A 20,844-nucleotide genomic window follows, 5' to 3' on the forward strand; every position below is an offset into this window, starting at 1 on the left:
GACATGAGTTTGAGCAAGTTCTGACTGAACAACAACAATGTCACAAATGCCTTGTTGCTAGGAGCTTTTAATTCATGGGCAGCTTTGTTATGTGAAACAACACTTCTCTCTGTATTTCAGTAAACTAAGTGTTTTGTTTAACATCTGAATTATTCTAATTGATCCTTTGATGACAGGAATTGAGAGCAAAGTTTTACTTTAAATACTTTCAAGTTTTTATGGGGAATCACAGCATTATACCAGATGTTCACTTAGCTAAATAATTAGTTTAACAAACTCCAATTTCAACTTTGTCCAAATCCTTTTGCAAAATACTTAATACTTTTCCAATCTAAATGAAAAGTCACAATTGGAGGATAAAAATGCTATGCTTGTTGATATGCCAGATGTGCTTAGTCACTCAGTCATGTCTGACTCTTTGTGACCCCATGGACTGTAGCCCGACAGGCTCCTCAGTCCATGGGATTCTCCAGGCAAGAATACTGGAGTGGGTTGCCATTCCCTTCTCCAGAGGATCTTCTCAACTCACAATTTGAACCTGGGTTTCCCTCATTGCATGCAGATATTTTACCAGCTGAGCCACCAGGAAAGCCATATGCTTTGGAGTATTTAAACTTCTGTCATAAATTGGCCAAAAAAAAAAAAAAAAAAAAAAAAAAAAAAAAAAAAAAAAGTCCTTACCCAGAGCAAATTGTGTCCAGTAGGAGGGGGGCATGATTAGATCTCTACCTGAGAGTAGACTTGAAGTGCCATAGGTCCGCATGCCCAGGAGGAACCCACACCAGACCCGCTATAGTTGGTGAACATAGTGTCAGAACTGGAGGAGCAGAAGGAGCATCACAGTCACAAAATTAACCCCACAACTTGGCAACCATGCTACAGGGCTTGATGGGGACATCTGAGGAAAATTCAAGTCAAGTCAAACAACAACAAATATCTGCTCCAAGATCTGAGCAATCACTGGGTGAGTGGCATCAGTGTCCTGGATGTTGAGCTTGCTTTTGAGAACTTGTAAGTAAGCTTCTCTTTTTCTATCATGACCCTCAATGCATGTTGAGTTTTGCAGAGATATTTTTATAAATTATTTCTGCCATTGCAGACACATCTCACCTCCACACTTAACCACTGATGACCACTGTTAGGTTACAGTCACATCTGTCTGTGCTTTTCAGGGTAATTTTGGCATTTCCTGTTGGGCTCTGCTTCCAGGAATTGTGGCAGAGGTTTGATAGAGCTTCAATACAGAGCAGCCTATACAAGGTTTAAGTTGTGTGACCTGCAAAGACCATCCATCCCCCAGCCACATTCCCTCTGTGACTCCACGGTGTCTGAGGTTCTAGTGAGTTCATATTTCTACCTTTAGTTTCCTGAGTTCTTCCTTTGCAATCTTATGAACCCACACAGGTTCAGTTTTCTCAAAACCATTCACTTTCACAAGAACTTTTGGGAAGCACTTCATAAATCAGCAAGCCAGTCCTCTGATCAAACAGAGGGGAGATATATATATATATTTTTATGGCTATAAAGGAAGTCTGGACCTTAGATACAATGGCCTGAATATTTTCTAGGTAGGGGAGAAAATAACTCATTCCTTCCTTTTTATAGTTATGAAATACTAACTGCAAACTAATTTCTCAGGAGAGTTCTGGTTATATTTCAAATAAATTACCCTCCTATATTTCTATTGTCTTTATACTTCTGCATGATGTCCATGAAACTACAAATATGCCTTTTTGTATTATATGCCGGTAAGATTAAATATTAAGATAAAGATTACATTTTTTTCCATATTGCATATTGAGTAATTTTATTTTAACAAGTTTTTGGTTACTTGTTAACTTTTCTTTCTTGATCTGGATCTGCTCTGATATGGTAAATCAAGAATTGATTATACGTGTTTTAACACAAGTAAACTGAATTGCACTGTGTCCCAGAGAGCTTTCTCTCTGATCTTATATCATGAAGGGATAGAGCCACACATACAGGAGAGATTATATAAATCTATGAGCAAAGCAAATATAATGTGTTTGGACATGTTAAAGCAAAGATTATTAATTTACTTTACCTTTGTTTTCCCAAGACTATATTAACTAGACTTCTCAGTACACAAAGATGCTAATACCGAGGCTAAACTACCCATGTGGGCATTTTAATATTTATTTTATATTCAGAATAAAATGGAAAATTAGGAAAATAAATTTATAGCATGCTTGAAACACATAATTTTTAAACACATAACAACACTCATGGAAAACCATCAGTTTTAACCAAATATTAGATGTACATTGGGAGAGACAGTCAGCCTTGCACAACTTCATAAGAGTGAGTTTTGGATCAAGAACATTTCCCTACCTGGGGATAAAGAGTCTTCACAGCCTGTGTTGGGCAGATCAGCTTCTTTGAGAACATCTTTCCCTATCTAGACCTGAAGTGTTCTTCCTCATTCTGCTCAATTCTGTACATCATATGGTACAAAGCTTCAACTTCATCTGTTTGAGTAGGGAAGGAACTGGGTCCTTCTCTTGAAGCATGAGAAGGTGCTGGTCACTCCCTGCATCAGCTTCCTGCAAGACCCCATGGCTCAGGGCTAATTTTGCCCTGTCTTCTCTATGTGAGTAAAGTATTGTATCATCCAGTGGCTGTGGGGGCCGTGTCTTTCTTGTTGACCCCCTTTACCTAAAAACCACCCAGTGGGGCAACTTCCTGGGACTAATGGCAGGCATTGTCTTGGTTTTGGCTGTTGAGAAATAGAATATTTCCTGTCATATCAGTATATAAGGATGTCACAGTTATCAGTGATTTTAGCCCTCAAGTGTGAGTTCCTGAATCCTTAGGGCACTCAGGAAGGAGAAGAATACCTAATCTAACAGTCATCAGACAGTAGTCACTCCCTGTGGTGAGCCTCAAGGGAGCTCTGGATGTGAAAACACAGGATGCTGGCCCCAGGATAGGTGAGGTATGTATGAAAAGAATAATTTCAAGTGAGCCCAGACTCTTGCATCATCCCATACTTTGAAAAGTACTAAATTTCTTAACTTTGGATCTCTGTTTTATTTTTTTTTTTTAATTAACAATAATCTTTGGATGTTCAGACTACCTACCTTTTGTTGTGAAACTTCTATATAATCTGGCTCCTCCCTTTGCCTCCTGGGAATAGTTCTCTCAGGGTTACTTGAGATGCTGTTTCAAAGTGCTAAAAATTCCCACCAAATGAAACATAACTCAACTTCTAGGTTGTGACTATTTTTAAGTCAACACTATCTATCCTCCACTCATGGGACTCTTCCACTGGAGATTGTAACAGTGTCACTTGCTTCACAATGCATATTTGCTATCTATTATAAATCATTAGGAAGAATTATTTAAAGGTATCACACATCATTAAAAGATTGCATTCAAATATACAACATTATTTAGGAAATTGGAGAATGGAATCATATTACCTGGTCTGTAAAGTGTACAACATTGAAAAAACTAAAGAAAAGTTCCTATAGTAACACATATTTATCATTTTCCTGAAAATAACACATAGCCTATGATGTTCTTCCTAACCACATAGCCTATGATGCTCTTTCTAAACAACTCAGACAGTTGTGTTAGTTAACAACTGACATAATCTGGCTCAATGCAATTTTTCTCCTTAAAAAGAAAAATACAATGAGGGTATAGGGTTAAAAGCAGTAGACTAAACCACTAGAGATAACTGGAGAACTACAACTTGAAAAATTAGGGAATGAGATTTTTCTTTTGATGCATCCATGATGGCAAAATGTGGGGATAAATAGAGACAGGAGCCAGAAAAAGGGTAAGTATGATACAAGTAGAGATTGTGTGGCATCAGAGAAGCAAAGGATAATGACTTCTAACAGCTTTCTTCTAACAGCATTCCAGTAACTATTTTCAACTACAACAGGCCAGCCTGCATTTTCTGACCCTGTGCCCCATGCGATAACTTGTTACTGCTTCCCTGGTGGCTTAGATGGTAAAGAATCTGCCTGCATTGTGGGAGATCTGGGTTCGATCCCTGAGTCGGGAAGATCCCTCTGGAGCAGGGAATGGCTACCCACTCTAGTATTCTTGCCTGGAGAATCCCATGGACAGAGGAGCCTGGGGGCTACTGTCCATGGGGTGGCAAAGAGTCAGACAGGACTGATCAATTAACTCTATTCCCAGTAGTAGTAATAACAAAATCGTTTGGGGGCAGATTTTAATAAGCATACAGGAAAATCTTCCCAGGGCCTTCTGGAATTCAGCCAAGTTTGAAAACCATCCATATAGAAATGCTTTAGTAATCATTTTTCAATACAAACTTCTTATAGGAAAGCAGATTTTATATTAGAAAACTTTCTTTGACAAGACAAGGTGTTAGTTACCCACACTTCATAGTATTACAGTAGGTTTCCAGAGGGCTGACATAAGCTTTCTATAATCCCACTCATGTTTGGAGCACTTCTGGGACCAAGCTACCAGAGTTGACATTTTTACCGTTTCTGAAGACCTGTGGCAGGACAGAAGGCACACTGCAGAAGAGAGAGGAGACATGGACAGTCTAGAGCTAGAAGTAATTGGTCAGTCACAGAGTAAAAGGATTATTTTAAATACAGGAGGATAAAAAGGCTGCTAACTTCTTTCTCTCATACCTCTCCATAAGACAGAGGTATTAAAAATTAACAATGAAAACTGTTAGAACAGACTAGGAACACCAAACAGCACTCTAGTTTTTCTACACATGAGAAACAATACAAATAGATGTGAAAAGTTAGAGACTTTATTTGTACATTGGAAGATCCGATGGAGAGATGATAAAAGTAGCTATTTCAAATTTCCCCAATGTTACTCAAGTGGAGTGGCAGAGATAGTACCAAAAAGCCCTAGAAAGGACAGGAAGGAAATCATCCATTTCATTGGTAGGCAAGCAGTCAGGAGCACACATGAAACACTTTTAGATCATTTACATATTGATAATGAGCAATTAGAAAGGAAATAGATTATTTAAAATTTCTTCTATGTTCATGGAGCCAGATGGAATGTGTCTCACTTCTACCACAAGCATGAACTACTTGAGAGAATGTGCTTAAAAGTTCATTAGCAGAGTTTTACTTTCAGCTTCATAATTCCTACATGAAATCAGAGGCACTAATGGAATTATGGCTTTTGATGGTTTGACAAAGGAAATATAAAATTATTATGGCACATAGAGTACTCTGAGGAGGATCAGAACTGTGACTCTCAGGAGAGAATTCAGTGGATGCCCATGGGTTAGTGAGTGTAACAGAAAACTGGGAGAGGAGTAGGGTGAGAGTTCTTGTCCTCTGAAATTTCTATCAAAACTGGTCAACTTCTAATATTTTCAGTCAGTCCCACATTTAGTTTCACCTGAAGTGGATCTTCCCCTCTTTCTAGAAAACACATAAACACACACACATATATGTGTATTTGTGTGTAAGTGTCTGTGTTCAGCCACTTAGTCATGTCTGACTATTTACAACCCCACTGACTGTAACCCTCCAAGCTCCTCTGTCTGCGGGATTTTTCAGGCAAGAATACTGGAGTGCGTTGCCATTTCCTGTCCCAGGGAATCTTCCTGACCCAGGGATCAAATATGCATCTCCTGTGTCTCTTGCACTGCAGATGGATTCTTTACACAAATGCATATATTTAATGTTTAAAAACCAGTATTTTCATAGATACATATAATTTTCATATATTAGTAATAAAGCAATTCATATTTCCTCAACATTTGCTTAGATCTTAATTTAAATAAAATTATATATCAAAGGTACTCCTCACAATAAATGTTGGTAAGTTTTATGTTTATTCATATTTAAAAGATTCTCCAATGTGTGGAAATATATTATTGCTAAAGGAAGATTAATAAATACCCAAGTTACTCTGTATTATTTAATACAATTTTATTTAAACAGACCATCAGAGGATGGATACAAATAAATAAATATTAGTTATTTACAGAGCTATCACAATCTAAATTCTTTTATACAGAATTAGAAGGGAAAAAAAAAATATGAGCATTGCACTCTGAGCAAACTTCTCTTTTAAAAAAGAAATCTTTTTGTCTAACTGGTAGTTCCAAAAGCACAATACAAATAGAACAGCTACTCAGTTTCTCATGAAAGTAAGCCATGAGTACAATTTCAATTATATTCAGAATTAAGTTAGATAGCTTTTAAATGTTGCAAGGGAAGCTATAAAGCAGTATAAAATACTTCTGTAATTTAAGTTCAGCGGTAACTCAAAGTATTGCAGAATGAAAAATGAATTTTTTATATCATCCAATCTTCAAATTCTACTTTATATTACCCAAACAAAACAAAGCATTTAAGCTTCATAGCACTAATGCTACTCAACTGAATCAATATGAGGGGCCTATCTGACTCCAGAAAGCCAGGAGTGTTGTTAAGTCCAAGTCCAAAGTCTGAGGAGCAGGGTAGCTGATGTTCTAAGTCCCAGCCCTGGAGCAGAAGACTGATGCCCCAGCTCTGCAGTCAGCCAGAGAGGGCACATTTTCCCTTCCTCTGCCTTGTTGTTCTATTTGGATGTTTAATTGATTGGATGATGCTTCTCCAGTCTGTGGAGAAACTTCTGTTTCACTCTGTCCAGTTCATTGATTCAAATACTAATCTCTTTCAGTTATACCTCAGAGACACACCCAGAAATGATGCTTAACCAGCAAACTGGACACCCTGTAACTCAGTCAAGTCGACACATATAATTAACCATCAGAGCCATGGTAACATCTCCCCCAAACATTCTTCCTACTGTTGAACTTTCCCCATGCCTAGGAAATTGTACATACAAATTGTTTCTATTACAACTTGAACCACTGCTTTCTCTTGTTAAATTGTTACTGAATTGAGGAGCAACAACTTTCCATCTTGTGTGTAAGTAATCTTCATATATTCACAGACCAGCATGTCTCTTGGAATCTTTCTTGTTATGTATCAGAAGAGAGTTTGGCAAAGATGTTACTTGTAGTAATGTGAAAAATAAAGAAAAATAAGGAACTCAATAATCTAGCTAAAAATATTTCCTTAGAGAAAATGAAAAAGCAAAAAACAACATCTGGCCTCTTCTTAATGAGAAGACTCTGAGAAGAGAGAAAGTCTGACGATAAATCTGAGACGAGAAAAATAGCTAAAGAACAAACTATTAAATATAATGCGGTGGATTATGGTGTGGTAAATTTAAAATAAAACTGTTTCTAACTGATGCCTATTGTCAATTGTCAGACATGCAAAGACAGACTTCAGAGATATTGTTGATTCAGACCCAGAGCACCACAATAAAGTGAATATTGCATTAAAGAGTGCATTAAAGTGAATCACATTTTTTTTGGTTTCCCAGTTCATATAAAAGTTATCCTTATGCTATACTATAATCTTTGAAGTGTGCAAGAGGGTTATTCTTTAAAAATAATGTATACACCTTAAATAAAAATACTCCATTGCTAAAACTACTCACCTTCATCAGAACCTTTAGTGAATAATTTATTTTTTTTTAGTAACAGCAAAGATCACTGGTCACAGATCACCATAAAAGCATAATAATAATGAAAAATTTTGAAGTATCATGAGAATTACCAAAACATGACACAGAAGAGCAAAGTGAACAAATGCTGCTAGAAAAATGGTGCTGATAGACTAGCTTGATGTGGAGTTACTACAAATCTCAATTTGTAAAAAATGTAGAACCTGCAAAGTACAATAAAGTGAAGTGAAATAGAATGAGGTGTACCTGTAACTAAAGATAGCTTCAGAAGATTTTGTTCCAGCATCAAATTTTTCAGAGATGTCCTCCAATGTTGTGGAACTGAGAAAAGGCGTTTTTCCTGTCCTTTTTGTAATTGCTATCCTACAAAATCTAAATTATGGGGTAAATTTTTAATAAAAATGTTTTAAAGAAAAAATTTAATGTTTTAATGAAAATATCAGTGCTTTTCAAAATTATATATAGATTCCCTGTTGATCTCATTAAAATCCAGACTGATTTAGAACATGTGGGCCGGGTCCTAAGATTCTGATTTATTATCATCCTCTGATGATACACATGTTGCTGGTTCCACCCTGATACACATTGTGTAAGAGAGTTACAAATTTCTCACCAAGATTTATACAATATAATTAGACCCTTGAAAAGAGAGTATGTGTGACTCTCCTCAATTCTCCCAAAGAAATTAGCATACCATCATCATCTTAGACACAAGGGAGACACAATTCAATTTACATGTATCTGATGAAGAAACAGAAGATGATAAAATTGATTATGCTCCATGTGGTCAGATTAAGTGAAAGCTGGAGTTTAAATGCTATGTTCACTCTGGAGCAGTCGACTGAGAAGTGAAAGTGAAAGCCGCTTAGTTGTGTCCGACTCTGCCATCCCATGGACTATACAGTCCATGGAATTCTCCAGGCCAGAATACTGCAGTGGGTAGCTGCTCCTTTCTCCAGGGGATCTTCCCAACCCAGGGATCAAACCCAGGTCTCCCTCGTTGCAGGCAGATTCTTCACCAGCTAAGCCATGAGGGAAGCTGGAGAATACTGGAGCCTATTCCTTCTCCAGGGGATCTTCCCGACCCAGGAATTGAATCAGGATCTCCTGCACTGCAGGAGGATTCTTACCAACTGAGCTATCAGGGAAGCCCAGGAGCAGTCAACTACTTAACTAAAATACATTCCTGTGAATATATTCTAGAGTGCCAGTCACCTTCATATGGTATAAGTGTCTCTCTTAAAGAAATACATTACGCCTCTTCTATTTTAATAGCATCTAGAAGCTAAATCAGATCCTCCAAAAATGAAATTGTCCTTCCAGTGCATCAGTGGTAAAGAACCTGCCTGCAATGCAGGAGATGCGGGAGAATGCAGGTTCCATCCCCGGTTTGGGAAGATCCTCGGAGGAGGAAATGGCAACTAACTCTAGTATTCTTGCCTGGGAAATCCCATGGACAGAGGAGCCTGTAGGGTCGCAGAGTTGGACATGACTGGTGACTGAGCTGAGCACATACACATGCAACTTAGAGTGCTGTTTAGAAAACATGGAATTTGAAGTTAAAAATGAAGTGTCTAAACAACATTTCTGGATAACAAAAGAAACAAAAAGGAGCTAGTCAACACTGAGCAGACACAGGGTTACAAGATTTTTCAGTTAACTCTGGCAATGATTTTAAAAGCAGGCAACCAACAGTGCTGATTAACTTAATTTGGTTATAATGTAAGGACATTTTCTTTAAAGAGCTACCCTGATGAAACATCTTACAGTTCTTTTCGCTGCCTTGCTTTTCCTAAAGATTTGACTACAGAGGTGAAGAAAAGTACATAAAACGCAAATGAGTTCTCGCAGTCACATCTGCTATTTTTTTTAATATGCAAAATAAATATATAATAGATCTAAAGGGATCAGTGTGTTTTATTTCATTTCATAACACTGTGACACCACAAAGAGTAAGGAAGCATTCCATTTTGGCGTTTGGCAATGCATATTTTTCAATCTGATAAATTTTGTGGATCAAATGGAAAATAATATTTTACATAGCTAATCCTCTAAGAAGCCAGTGAAAAAGTTTACACACCTTGAAATTTCAATTAACAGACACACTATGGCTTCCCCATTAAAGCAGTATTGCAATTCACTTATTTCATTTTATAACAATTGGATTTAAATAGAATCTTTGAGAGGAGAGGGGAGAGGAGAATGACCGAGTCAAACTAATCAAATAATCAATTAATCAACTAATTGACAACTAATCAAACTAATCAAACACTGCAGGAAACTTGTCTTCCTTTTAGTATAAATCTTTAGTCAACCGAAGGGCTTCCATGGTGGCTCAGATCATAAGGTATCCACCTATCGTGCAGGAGACCCAGATTCAATCCCTGAGTTGGGAAGATCGCCTGGAGAAGGGAATGGCAACCCACTCCAGTATTCTTGTCCGGAGAATACCATGAACAGAGGAGCCTGACGGGCTATAGTTCATGGGGTCGCAGAGTCAGACATGTCTGAGTGACTAACACACTTAGTCAACCTAAAAATCTAAGTGATCTCATTTTACTTTCCATCTTTGAAACACATAAGTAGGTATTTCAAGCTGTTTGGAAAGAAAATAGAAGATGAATTATGTAATACCTCATGAATCAACAAATACATATAAATATCTTCATGAAATGCACTATATTTTTCTATTTAACATATTGATTTGTATTCATTAATGTATTTACTCATGGGACAAATATTCCTTGGGAAGCTATTATTTGTCAACCACATCACTGCTTATTTTTACCAAGGAACAAACTACATATGATGCATGTCTTTATGGAGTAAAATAAACAAAATATAAAAACATAGTAAATAATAACTAGTGCTATAATGAAAAAGAACTGAGATCAACTGGGAAAAATCATCTTATTTTGGTTAATGAGGGAAAATCTTTCTTAATAGGTCATATTATCACTGAGACCTAAATGATGAGAAGGACTCACTCATCAGGAGGAGATATTTAAGCAGAAAGAATTATACAAAAAAGAGCTAAAGAACAGTGTGTTTGTGCAAAAGTAACCAAAGATCAAACTATACTGTGTAGCAAAGTCCAAATTATACCAGGTCTTTGTCTATAACAGAACATAGAATTTCATCCTGGTGAAGTTCGGACTCTGCTAAACAAAGGAGTATAAAAATCGGACATATATATTTTTATATATGATCTGACCTTCTTTGCAGGGAGTGCTCTGAAGTTGGCATGTGAAAGGCAGAGACCAGAGAGAGATGAGTCTAGTAGCCACCTAAGACTACAGGGTTTTTTAGACAGGATCCTAACAGTGGGGGAAAATGCAGATGAACATATTTTTGCTTGGACAAACTTATAATCTAGGTATTTATTATAAAAGTTGGGACACATCACTTATGCTACATGAAGATGTTGTTAGAATGCAAGAGAATGAGAGAAATTTGTTTCAAGCTTATTCTTTGCAGTAGGAAAAAAAAGATTCTCTCCATGATACTACATTCTGCAAAATATAGTAACAGCCATGAAGCCTATTTTAGAGAATAAAGTTATTGCTTCCCAAAGAAAAGACAATGTCAAACAACATTATCCCAAAATTTAAAATATATATCTACAAGTAAATTAAAATAACACTCATATGCCTCATGTGTAAGAGTAATTTTTGAAAGGATACACCTCTCTAATTTTTATTAAAAATAATATCAGAATATCAAAAATTTAGATAGTTTTAGTAGTTTTGAAACAATTTCACATACATGATTGTTCAGTTCTATCACAACATTGGTACACATTTGGGGAAAGTGAGACTATTGAATTCTCTGGCCTTCATGACAAAGAGTCTAAAATATGGAGATATATATGGTAAATAAATGTAAAGTTTAAGCATAAAATAATAGCAGACATTAAATGAAATTATAAGGACTAATGATGAAAAATGTAAAAGAAATTAGAATAATAATGCTGAAGTCATAGGAGGCAATCTATAAAGATTAAATGTTATTTCAATATTTATTATACAGTAAATCATGAATATGTTCTCCTTACAAAAATAGACATTAGTCAAGATGGCAGAGTAGAAGGGGGAGTGCAGCCCCACCCATCAGCAGATAATTGGATTAAAGCTTTACTGAGCAAGGTCATGCCACCAAAGCAAGACCCAGTTTTTCCCATGTGCTCATCTCCTCCTGTGAGAGCACCAAAATTGCAACTAACTGTTAAACAACCATTGATAGGAGAATGCTGAAACTCACCAAAGAAAGATGTTCCAAATCCAAAGACAAGAAACCACAGTGAGACAGTAGGAGGGGCACATCATGATAAAATCAAATCCATACCAGCTGGGTGGGTGACCCACAGACCACAGAACAATAATACCAGGAAGTTCTTACACCATTTTGAAGGTCCTGAACTGCAGGTCAGGCTTCCCAGCCTGGGGATCCAACAAAGGGACTGGGAATCCACAGGTAATCTGACCGTGAGGGCCAGTGGGAGTTGATTACAGGCCTTTCAGAGCACTGGGGGAAACAGAGACTCCCCACACACACAAACAAAATTTTGCATGCACCAAACCCAGAGGAAAGGAGCAATGAGCCCACAGGAGACTGAACCAAAATTACATTCTAGTGTTGGAGGGCCTCCTGTGGAGGCATGGGTGGGCAGGGACTTACCACTGGAGCACCGGAAGGTCCCCCTTGGAATAAACCCTCTTGCAGTTAACCCTACCATTAATGACCCCATGGCTAGGTTGCCCAGGCCAACTACCAGAGAGGGAGTGCAACTCCACCCATCAGCATGTAACTGGATCAAAGCTTTACTGAACAAGGTCCTACTCACCATAGCAAGGCCCAGTTTTTCCCATTCCTCCTATCAAGAAGCTCACACAAGCCTCTTAACCTCATCCATCAGATGGCAGACAGAAGAGGCAAGATATACAGTCTTACAGTGGCTAAAACAAAAGCCATTTTATAGAAACTTAATCACAATGAAAAAGCAGAAAGATGTGTTCCAGATGAAGGGACAAGACAAAATCCCATTAAAAAACAACTAAATGAATTGGAGACAGGCAACCTTCCAGAAAAAAAATTCAGAATAATGATAGTGAAGATGACCCAGGATCTCAGGAAAAGAATGGAGGCAAAGATTGAGAAGATGCAAGAAATGTTTACCAAAGACTTACAAGAGCTAAAGAACAAACAAATAGAAATGAATAATGCACTAGTAGGAATAAATAGCAGAATAACAGAGGCAGAAGAATGGATAAATTACCTGGAGGACAGAATGGTGGAAATCACTGCTGTGGAACAGAATATAGAAAAAGGAATGAAAAGAAAAGAAGACAGCCTAAGAGATCTCTAGGACAACATTAAATGCACCAATACTCTCATGATAGGGGTCCCAGAAGGAGAAGAGAAAGAGAAAGGACCTCAGAAAATATTTAAAGAGATAATAGATGAAAACTTCCCAAACATGGGAAAGGAAATAGTCAACCAAGTCCAGGAAGCACAGAGAGTCCCAGGAAGGATAAATCCGAGGAACACACGGAGCCACATAGTAATCAAACTGACAAAAAGTAAAGACAGAGATAAAATATTAAAAGCAACAGGGGGAAAATAACAAATAGCATACAAGGGAACTCCAATCAGGCTATCAGTTGATTTCTCAGCAGAAACTCTACAAGCCAGAAGGAAATGGTATGATATGTTTAAAGTGATGAAAGGGAAGAAACTACAACCTAGAATATTCTACCCAGCAAGACTTTCCTTCAGAATTGATGGAGAAACCAAAAGTTCAGACTAGCAAAGTTAAAAGAATTCAGTATCACCAAACCAGCTTTACAACAATGCTAAAGTAACTTCTTTAGTCAGAAACACAAGACAGGGAAAATTCCTACAGAAAATAAACCAAAACAATTAACAAAATGGTAATTGGATCATACATAGTTACCTTAAATGTAAATGGATTAAATGCACCAACAAAAAGACATAGACTGGGTGGGTGGATGAAAACATGTGCATGTATGCACTACAACTTACCAATCATTCTGCTTGACACTTCCAAATTGCATGTAATTATTTTATATTGTTAAGTTAATCATGTTCCCATTATGGTTTGCAATTGTAATTATCTTTTAATTTTTGTCTGGTTATTGATTGTTTGAACTGATAAACATCTTTTACTATTGTGATTATGCAACTATTACTCACTTAGTACCATTGTATCATGATGGGTCAACAGAAAAATAATAGAACTCTATATCACCAAAACTAGGATTTAATAGAAAAACCTGTAATCACTTTTTAAAATCCAGGTGCATATCAAAATAATCTTGAAATATTTTGAAAAATAAAAATGCTCAGGTATTGCTTTTGCCTCCAGAGCTCCAGATACATTTCTTATGAACAATCATGCTTAAAAAGGACTGGACTATATGATTACTTTTTCATTTTTATCTAGCTTGTTTCACTTTTTCTATTTCATATTCCGTGCTCCCATTTCATTTAGTTAATGTTCTCCAATTTCTCCATCTCTCCTCTCTCTTTTTTTTTTGTTTTTTTGATGTTCTTTCTCAAGCCTTTATCAAATGTAGTAGAAAAGCTTTTGTATACATATATATAAATATGTGTAATATATATATTTTAGAAAACTTATGAATTTTTCCCTAACTAAAGAAATTATGACAGTTTGATTCCACTTGTTTGACTTAGTATGAATAGAATTCTAGATTTCTAATTTAAAAATAGATTTGCAACAAGCAACAAATATTTACTGTACAGAATAAGAAACCATAGCTGATATCTTATAATATGGAAAATATTGGATGGAAAATAATTTCAAAAATAAAATATGTGTATGTGTATAACTGAATGACCTCACTGTGCACCTGAAATATTGTAGGTCAACTATACTTCAATAAAATATACATATTTTAAAAATAGACAATATTAAACTCAAAGCTAAAAAATGCATTATTTTTATTTAAAGTTCATAGGAATAACCCAAAAAGTTTCCCCAAATGTAGATTCCCAGCTCCCTACTGATATTACAGTAGTGCCCTAAGGAATTTTATATATTTCCTGCCCTGTCAGTTTAGAGCCCTAGTAGGAACAGCACTTCAGGAGCAATGGCATACATGTTCTGTGCAGATCTTTGTTTTTTGTTGTTTTTTTTAAAGCATTATTTAATCAAAAGAAACAGGATACCTTGGAGAAGATGATTCCAGGACTGAGCAGGAAACTTCTAAGATGAGCGTGGAACATCTTTTAGTGAAGGAAATTAAGGAAATCTGAAAACACAAACAATAAGAAACAGAAGTAAATAATAAAAGAAACCATAATTATGGGGTATATCAAAGGATATAGCTAATGAAAGAGTTCCCAATAGCCAAAGCTGGAACAATTTGAGCAACAAAATAAATAAAACTGTCCTAGATTATAAATGTAGGGCTATATATATATATACATATGTATGTATGTCTGTGTGTGTATGTATATATATATACATATATATATGTTATATATCTCCAAGTGTCCACAGTAGTGCAAATAAATCATTAAATAAATAAATGAACAAAGGGGAGTAGACAAAACTTCTGGGGGGAATTCCAGATAGTTTGTATAGATATTCTTCCCTGAAAGTCAAGCATGTTAAATCATCATCGTTTGGAAAGTATTATTAAATGTACTAACCCTAGATTAGTACATTTATACAACTTATGTTTGAACAAGCTTGTGCACACCAGGACCCAGGCACTCCACAGAGACTGAGACAGAACTGTATTTGGGTGTCTCCTGTGGAGGTATGGGTCAGCAGTGGCCTCACATAGGGGCAGGGGCTCTGGGTGCAGTAGACCTGGGTATGGCGTAAGTTCTCTTGGAGGAGGTCGTCATTTACCCCAACATAGAACTTACACAGGATGCGGGAATAGACTCTTGGAGGGCACAAACAGAACCTTATGTGCACAAGTACTCAGGAGAAAGTACCCCAAAAGAGACTGACCCAGACTTGCCCAGGAGTGTTAAGAAGCCTCCAGCAAGGGCATGGGTCAGTGGTGGCCTGATGGAGGGTTGGAGCAGTGAGTGTAGCAGTACCTGCCTGGGATCTTTACAAGGAGGTCGCCATTATCTTCATTACCTCCACCATAGTTTAGCCCCAAGTAAATAGCAGGGGCTATTGTCACCCTGCTTATAAACTTATATGCAGAGTACATCATGAGAAACACTGGGCTGGATGAAGCACAAGCTGGAATCAAGATTGCTGGGAGAAATATCAGTAACCTCAGATATGCAGATGACATCACCCTTATGTTAGAAAGTGAAGAACTAAAGAGACTCTTGATGAAAGTGAAAGAGAAGAGTGAAAAAGTTTTCTTAAATTAAGCTCAACATTCAGAAAACTAAGATCATGGCATCTGGTCCCATCACTTCATGGCAAATAGTTGAGGAAACAGTGAAAACAATGACAGACTTTATTTTGGGGGGCTCCAAAATCACTGCAGATGGTGACTGCAGCCATGAAATTAAAAGACGCTCCTTGGAAGAAAAGTTATGACCAACCTAGACAGCATATTAAAAAGCAAATACATTACTTTGCCGACAAAGGCCTGTCTAGTCAAGGCTATAGTTTTTCCAGTAGTCATGCATGGATGTGAGAGTTGGATTATAAAGAAAGCTGAGCACCAAAGAACTGATGCTTTTGAACTGTGATGTTGGAGAAGACTCTTGAGAGTCCCTTGGACTGCAAGGAGATCAAACCAGTCCATCCTAAAGGAGATCAGTCCTGAATATTCATTGGAAGGAATGATGCTGAAGCTGAAACTCCAATATTTTGGCCACCTGATGCCAAGAGTTGACTCATTGGAAAAGACCCTGATGCTGGGAAAGATTGAAGGTGGGAGGAGAAGGGGACAACAGAGGATGAGATGGTTGGATGGCATCACCAACTCAACAGACATGAGTTTGAGTAAACGCCAGGAGTTGGTGATGGACAGGTAGGCCTGGCGTGCTGCAGTCCTTGCGGTCACAGAGTCGAACATGACTGAGCGACTGAACTGAATTGAACCTTAGGTTTATAAGCTCTATTAGTGTTTTTGAGTCACCTGACCTTAGGGTAATCAATGATGTTACTGCGCCCTTCCTCTCACATTAATGCCACAAAACATTTATAATTTTTACTACTTCCCATTCATCATCATCATTCTTTAAAACTGAAAAACCAGTATTTAATTTGTTCACTAAATATGTAGTTCTGTTTCATTATTTTAACATGATTTATTACAAAATGAAAAAGCAAATTATCAAGTAATAACATAAAAAATTAAATTTACTCAGCTATTATAAAGAATGCATTTGAATCAGTTCTAAGAAGTAGATAAAACTGGAGCCTATTATACAGAGTGAAGTAAGTCAGAAAGAAAAACACCAATAGAGTATATTGATGCATATATACGGAATTTAGAAAGATGGTATCGATGACCCTATATGTGAGACAGCAAAAGAAACACAGAGATAAAAAACAGATTTTGGACTCTGTGGGAGAAGGCGAGGGTGGGATGATTTGAGAGAATAGCACTGAAACACATATATTACCATATGTGAAATGAATCACCAGTCCAGGTTCAACGCATGAGTCAGGGCACTCAAAGCCAGTGCACTGGGATGACCCTGAGGGATGGGATGGGGAGGGAAGTGTAGAATATATGTGTAGAATGCATTTTATTTGTGTGATTTTATCTTTAAGTATATAGTTTTAAATACTGAAATTATAAAATTATCCTTAACAAATTCTTATTAAAATACATTGGATTTTATTTCCATAAATATAAATTTAATTTAAGAATATCCTGAATCATAATTTTAAAGTTAAAAAAATAGTCAAACAGGATTTTATGAGGAATATGCATATCTAGATAAAAAAATAGATTAAACAAATAATGTTGAGACAGTTTTAAATTCAAATTGAAAAAGTATAGTAAACATTACCCCAAAGATTTTGTGACAGTTCAATCTAATCATTTTTCCTAAAATCCATCTTGTCTCTTTAGTTAACTGTCTAAAATATTCATAACCCTTCTCCCAGTAAATAACATAAATCGTTCAATTTTCAGAGTGTTATTGCAAAAAATAAAGAAGTGAAAATCATCAACTGTTAGAATTACTTGCTTCATTGGGAGCAGTTCTGTAAAAGAAGGTCTTCTTGTCTGTCACATCTGAGTCCCTATTACTTGCCAGATTTATTGAAATGTTCTATAGTCAACTAAGCTGACGGTGTTTTTCAGTGGCATGCAATTGAACTTAGGTTCCGACTATATAATTAACACTGAGAGGACTCACTCTCATCAGAAAAGGGTAAGAGAAAATAAGCCCCCCTTTTTTTCCTCTTCTTATGTTGTCTTAAGAAATCAGGAAGAATGGGTGATAAGCAGTTTATTGCCTGTCACTAGATGTGAATGAGTATTTGACAGATTCCTTCAGTTACTCTAAATTCTAGAGCTGCTAGAATAGAAAATAAAGTATAAAATTTCAAGACAGCAGTGAAAGAAATTGGTGATTGGTCTTAAAATGAAGAAAGCAGAAATGAGTTCATTGATAACTATTACTTATTGCAAGTGAAAAAATTGAAGTAGAGGGAAAATACTACTTACATTTACAGGATAAAAAGTTTGATAACTAGATAAGGAAAAGAACCATGCGTGTACAATTTTAAATAAACATAATATTGTTGAAGTAAGTTATTGAGATTATAAAAATATTATTTTTAAAAGATGATTTTATAATGTGACAAGTTGATGTACTTTTTTATTTCATCCCAATGAAAAACACTGCATGCTTGCTTTATGCTTCCTGAACTACCATTCTCTCTTATAAAATGTTCCCTTAGTGGTCTACATGGGTTTTGGATACTGGTAATTTAAGGTGGAAGTAAGGACTCCGTCACTCAGTAGCTGAAAATGCCTAGCCAAGTTATTTCCCCATTCTTAGCCTCAGTTTTATATGTGAATAAGAAAATACCATTTACCACATATAACTTAAGCATTGATGGCATGGAATTTTATATGAAAATGTTTAAAATATTAAAATTGTGGCTAGAGTTAGAAAAGATGTGATGTAATAGAAATAGTAGCAGTACATTGTTTTCTTATCAGATAAAGAAAAGCAGCCAACTGTAAAATGACTTGCCTTTTAGTTTGTGTGACTGCCTTCTATGGGCTCATCTGTGTTTTCACAAGACTTGCGTTGGGTGCTCAAGCCTAACACCTACCACAGAATGGGATCTTATCTGGGACTGGGGTTGTCTAGCTCTCCTTAGTTAAGATTTCATCACACTGAAGTAGGGTAGCCCCTAATCCGACAGGACTGATGTCCTAGTAAAGAGGGGAAACGAGGACACAGACACACACACACAGGAGGAACTCCACGTGCAGGGGAAGGCAGAGACCTGCGGGGTTTCTACAAGTCAGGAAACTTCCAGAACCTAGGAGACAGGTGTCAAAAAGATCCTCCCTTAGGAGCCCTCAAAATGAACTCACCTTGCTGACTAACCTCAAAATGACACTTTATTCTTGAACTTCTAGCCTCCAGAACTGAGAAGCAAAGTTTGTGCCTAGTTTGTGGTACTCTGTTCTGACAATTCTAGAGAACTGATATAGGTTCTATTTAGAGGGCAAGGTTTGCTAGAGTTGGGTTATCCTTATTTTCTATGTATTGTTAGAGCTTACCTAATCTATCCTGTAACAATTTATTTTATCATTCCATTGTTTATTTTCTCAACTTTTTTTTTTTAAATTTATGTCTAAAATATTTGGGTATAAATAACCCTGTGTGACTCCTACTACAAAGTTATCTTCCTTGTTACTTAATTATTAGGATAAAGTTCATCTTTAGAACATTATTGACTGGCATGTAACTCCTTTCTCAAAGATTCTCTTCAATCATCCACTCCTTTGGGATATATATATATATATATATATATATATATATATATATATACATATATATACATCAGTTCAGTTCATTTCAGTTGCTCAGTCATGTCTGACTCTTTGCGACCCGATGACTTGCAGCATGCCAGGCCTCCCTGCCCATCACAAACTCCCAGAGTTTACTGAAACTCATGTCCAGCGAGTTGGTGATGCCATCCAGGCATCTCATCCTCTGCCTCCACTTCTCCTCCTGCCCCCAATCCCTCCCAGCATCAGGGTCTTTTCCAATGAGTCAACTCTTCGCATGGGGTGGCCAAAGTATTGGAGTTTCAGCTTCAGCATCAGTCCTTCCAATGAACACCCAGGACTGATCTCCTTTAGGATGGACTGGTTGGATCTCCTTGCAGTCCAAGGGACTCTCAAGAGTCTTTTCCAACACCACAGTTCAAGAGCATCAATTTTTCAGTGCTCAGCTTTCTTCACAGCTCAACTCTCACATCCATACATGACCACTGGAAAAACTATAGCCTTGACTAGACAGACCTTTGTCGGCAAAGTAATGTATTTGCTTTTTAATATGCTGTCTAGGTTGGTCATAACTTTCCTTCCAAGGAATAAGTGTCTTTTAATTTCATGGCTGCAATCACCATTTGCAGTGATTTTGGAGACCCCCCACCAAAAACATAAAGTCTGACACGGTTTCTACTGTCTCCCCATCTATTTCCCATGAGGTGATGGGACCAGATGCCATGATCTTAGTTTTCTGAATATTAAGCTTTAAGCCAACTTTTTCACTCTCCTCTTTCACTTTCATCAAGAGGCTTTTCAGTTCCTCTTCCCTCTCTGCCATAAGGGTGGTGTCATCTGCATATCTGAGGTATTGCTATTTCTCCCAGCAATCTTGATTCCAGCTTGTGCTTCTTCCAGCCCAGCGTTTCTCATGATGTACCCTGCATAGAAGTTAAATAAGCAGGGTGACAATATACAGCCTTGACGTACACCTTTTCCTATCTGGAACCAGTCTGTTGTTCCATGTCCAGTTCTAACTGTTGCTTCCTGACATGCATACAGATTTCTCAAGAGGCAGGTGAGGTGGTCTGGCCTTCCCATCTCTTTCAGAATTTTCCAAGGTTTATTGTGATCCACACAATCGAAGGCTTTGGTGTAGTCAATAAAGCAGAAATAGATGCTTTTCTGGAACTCTCTTGCTTTTTTGATGATCCAGCGGATATTGGCAATTTGATCTCTGGTTCCTCTGCCTTTTCTAAAACCAGCTTGAACATCTGGAAGTTCTCGGTTCATGTATTGCTGAAGCCTGGCTTGGAGAATTTTGAGCATTACTTTACTAGCGTGTGAGATGAGTGCAATTGTGCGGTAGTTTGAGCATTCTTTGGGATTGCCTTTCTTAGGA

General features: G+C 37.0%; 1 long non-coding RNA gene across 1 annotated transcript in view; it reads right to left on the bottom strand.

Moving 5' to 3' along the window:
* Positions 1–14,730: 14,730 nt before the first annotated feature.
* The window catches only part of LOC122452459, a 454,609-nt gene continuing 448,495 nt past the window's right edge, over positions 14,731–20,844 (bottom strand). Inside the window, exon 3 of the long non-coding RNA XR_006272704.1 lies at positions 14,731–14,798. This is a non-coding gene — a long non-coding RNA (uncharacterized LOC122452459). The remainder of the gene's footprint in view (positions 14,799–20,844) is intronic.

The sequence above is a fragment of the Cervus canadensis genome, chromosome 13 (assembly GCF_019320065.1).
Source record: "Cervus canadensis isolate Bull #8, Minnesota chromosome 13, ASM1932006v1, whole genome shotgun sequence".
Lineage (NCBI taxonomy): Eukaryota > Metazoa > Chordata > Mammalia > Artiodactyla > Cervidae > Cervus > Cervus canadensis.